Here is a 4,133-nt window from a genome sequence, read left to right as displayed (position 1 = left end):
CGCGCCCCCGCGGAACCGGTCGGGCTGGCGCCGCAGGGCTTGGCTTCGCGTACCCGACGCCGCCTGGGTCCCCCACCGGCTCGGCTTGGGGGCGAGGAGCCGGCGCCGGGGTCGCGGCGTGCGGAAGCTGCTGACCTTTGCCCGAAGCTGCTCTTACGGCCTGCAGGGGTCTGGCTGCCCTCGGGGTAAACCGGGCGGGGCAAGACCATAAGCCTAGAGAAGCTAGAACACGAGAAAACAACGGGATGCGGACTGGGACGTGCGGGTTGGCAGGACCTGGCTGGTCACAGGGCTTGCCGCACGCCTAGCACTGCTGGGAAACCAAGGCCCAGGGGAGAGAGGCCTGGCCGTCCGACCCCTAGGGCAAGGCCCGGCCAGAACCCAGCACTCCTGACGTCTAGGGGGTTGGCTGTTTCAGGGCGACCCAGGTGCTGGGCCTGGAGTTGACTTAGCAGCCTCTCCTAGGCCGAGGCCCAAGCTTCGGGACTCCCACTGACCGCACATTTCCAGGACACGACCGCAGGCGTCCAAACCCTGCCGCCCACCAGCCTGACCAATGCCTCTCACTCTTAACAAGCCACTTTGAAGATGAAACGCTGAGCCCCCATGCCAGCGGCCGCCAACCTGCCTCTCCCCTTCTGCCAAGTTGCCCAAGCCCCTCCCTGCTCCAACCTACCGCCGCTCCACATGGGAGGGGTGGGGTAGAGAGCTGAAAAGGAGGCTGTCTGGGTGCAGGGGATGGAGGCAGACACCCAGAGGGACAGGTCCAGCCAGAAGGCCTGGTCTTGGCTCCTCTGGGCTCTGGCTCCATAGCTGACTCACAGGCGACAGTCCCAAACCACTTCCCTCTAGGTGCCTCAGTTTCCCCATCTATAAAATGGGAGTGATGGGTCCCGCCCAAGGGGCTGTGGGGAGCCTGGCTAATTAAACCTCAGATGAAAGGCCAGGATGGGAGCAGCCCTGGGGAGGAAAGGCAGCTTGGAGAAGAAGACTGTCTGGTTTCCCTGTGTGGGGCCCAGAGGGCGCTGATAACTGCATGGCCCGGGCCTTCATCACTCTGCGGGAGGCGAGTCGGTTATTAAGCCCTTGTCACAGTAGAGACAGCGTTCCAAGGGCCTGAGAATCGACACCGGCTCTGGCCCCAGACTGACAGTGTGGCCACTGCCAGCCTGCAGCCTACCTGAGCCTGGTTCCTTGGGCCGGGAGTCTGCAGGGTGCTGTTTCCAATACTTGGTGGACAGTGGACTCACAGAGACTCATGGCAACCCTGAGGTAGCAAGAGAAGGTACCTCTAGGGATCCCAGAGAGGTGGCATCCTTTGTAGAAATTCCAGAGCTGCTCAGAGGTGGACCTGGACTTTGGCATCTAACCCCTGGGGTCCTCAGTTCTCCTGGGTGGGTGTCCAGGTCCCTGGGTGGGCTTGGCTCTCGCCTGCCTGCTCCGGTGTTTGCTCCCCAGGCGGAAGGTGGTACTGGCTCTGTTCCAGGCACAGGCCAGGCAGAGTTTAGTTCAGCCCATCATCAAGCTGGCCAGGGAGGGTGACTTCCCCATTGTTGGAGCCCAAACACGGTCCATGGCCAGCCTGTTGTACAAGGAGCCCCGCACTTGATGCCCTCACCTTGTGCCTTCTCTTCCCGCAGTTCACACTATCCCCATGCAGCCTACTTCTGGGAAGACCCTAGACACAAATCTGCTCTGGACCCTCTTTCCTTTCCTTTATGGCTCAATTTGCACCCTAGCCCAGGCCACCATCATCTTCTGCCCAGACCGCTGCAGTAGCTCCTGTGTCGATCTCCCTCCTACCACCTTCTGCACCGACACACATGCTCTGCCTGGAGCACGCCCCGTGGCACCAGGAGCATAGGGTTTCCCTGTCACATGCTGTCGCCCACTTGCCTCCCCAGCCTTGGTTCCTGTCCCCTCCCCTTGCCACCCTGCCTCTGCAACCGCTGGGTGCCTCCCATACACTCTAGGCTCATTCTCGCTCAGGGACCTTGGCACCAGCTGTTCCTTTGGCTGATCACCATCCTCCAGCTCTGCACAGTTGAGCTCTCATTCAGGTCTCAGCACCCTCACCTGCCTCCATCACGTCACCCTTAAACATGTGCACCACAGGGGTTCCTTACTTGTTTGTCTTGTATCACAGGATCCTCGGTGCCCAGCACATGGTGGGCACTCAAGAAACATCTGTTGACTCAGGGGAGGGGCGGATGACTGATATTGAGCTGGCCCCGAGCTAACTGCTGATAAGCTGTAGTGGCTGTCTTCATGATGCTCACAGAATAGCTCGGGTTTACCCAGGTGCACATAGCTTGTCTGGTTCCTCCACTGGCTATGAACTATAGTCACATACCAGTAGTCTGGGATCAGATCCAACCTTCAGAGGTGTTTTGTTGTTTGTTTTTTTGAGACAGGGTCTTGCTATGTAGTTCAGGCTGGTCTTGACCTCACTATGTAGCCCACACTGGCCTTGAACTTGCAGTGATCCTCTTGCCTCAGCCTCCCCAGTACTGGGATTACAGGTGTGTGCCACGCCCAGCTTTCAGAGGTGTTTTGTTTGAACTAATCTATCCTCTTAAAAAAAAGGCACGGGGTGTGGTGGTGCACACCTGTAATCCCAGCACTAGGGAGGCTGAGGGTCACTGTGAGCTTGAGACCAGCCTGGGCTACAAAATGAGCTCAAGGCCAGCCTGAACTGCATACTGAGACCCTGTCTCAAAAAAAAAAAAAAAATGTCGAGCTGAATTAAAAATCAAAGCTGGGGATGGTGGTGCACGCCTGTAATTTGAGCACTTGGGAGACTGAGGCAGAAGAATCATCTAGAGTTCAAGACATCTTGGACTACAGAGTGAGACTTTTTCTCAAAAACAAAACAAAATAAAAAAACCAAAACCACATACAATAGGCTTATATATTTCACGGATGAATCTGGGTCTGTGACTTTTTTTTTTTTGAGATAAAGAGTTTCACTATGTAGTTCAGGCTGGCCTTGAATGTGCAGTCCTCCTACCTTAGCCTTCTGAATGCTGTGTGACTGCCTTTAGATAGACGTTTTCTATAGTCCTCATCACTCTATGGTCTCCCTGACAGCCAGCATCTGCTATCTATCTATCTATCTATCTATTTATTTATTTATTTTTTGTCTTTTTGAGATAGGGTCTCGATATGCCGTTCAGGTTGGCCTTGAGCTCATTTTGTAGCCCAGGTTGGTCTCGAACTCACAACAATGCCCCTGTCTCAGCCTCCCGAGTGCTGGGATTACAGGCGTGTGCCACCACATCTGTTTGAACTAATCTATCCTCAATCCACACCTGTTTGAACTAATATCCTTTGAACTATCTAGCCCAGCTCTGCTATATATTTATGTATGTGTTTATTTATTTTACTTGTAGCATTGGGCTACAAGTAAAATAATTTTATTTTACTACAAGCACTGGGCTTTTGCTGCTATGCCCCGCAGCCCTTTTTTCAAAAAAAATTTTTTGGTACCGGGAGTTGAACTCAGGACCTTGCACTTGCCAGGCAGGCACTTGTGCCACTGAGCTATATCCCTGGCCCGCTTTTATTATTTTTAAACTGCTAAATTGCCCAGACTGAGCCAGGTGTGGTGGTGCATGCTTATAATCCCACCACTAGGGAAACTGAGTAGGAGGATCACCATTAGTTTAAGACCAACCTAGACTACATTGTGAGTTCAAAACCAGCTAAGACCCTGCCTCAGTAAATAAGTACATAGCTCAGGCTGGACTCAAAACTTTCAATCCTCCTGCCTCAGCCTCTCAGAGTGCTGGGATTATAGCTGTGTACCACACCCAGCAACATTCGTTGCCTTTTGTCATTTGATTTCACTACTCTTTCCTTTTTCCTGAGACAGGTCTCCCTATGTAGTTCAGGCTGGGCTTGAACTCAGGGCGATCCTCCTGCTTCAGCCACCAAATCACTGGGATTACAGGCATGTGCTACAATTTTCTTTACACTAAGGAAATTTGCTCTGTATCTATCCCTACCAAAACTTGGAATATGAAAGGCAAATGGAAAACACAAGGAAAGGGGCTGGGGATTTAGCTCAGCGGCAAAAGCGCCTGCCTGGCAAGCGCAAGGTCGTGAGTTCGGTTCCCGGTACCGGAGAAAAA

Source organism: Chinchilla lanigera, unplaced genomic scaffold (genome assembly GCF_000276665.1).
Source record: "Chinchilla lanigera isolate Chin_1 unplaced genomic scaffold, ChiLan1.0 scaffold00021, whole genome shotgun sequence".
Lineage (NCBI taxonomy): Eukaryota > Metazoa > Chordata > Mammalia > Rodentia > Chinchillidae > Chinchilla > Chinchilla lanigera.
This window is presented reverse-complemented; position numbering follows the sequence as displayed.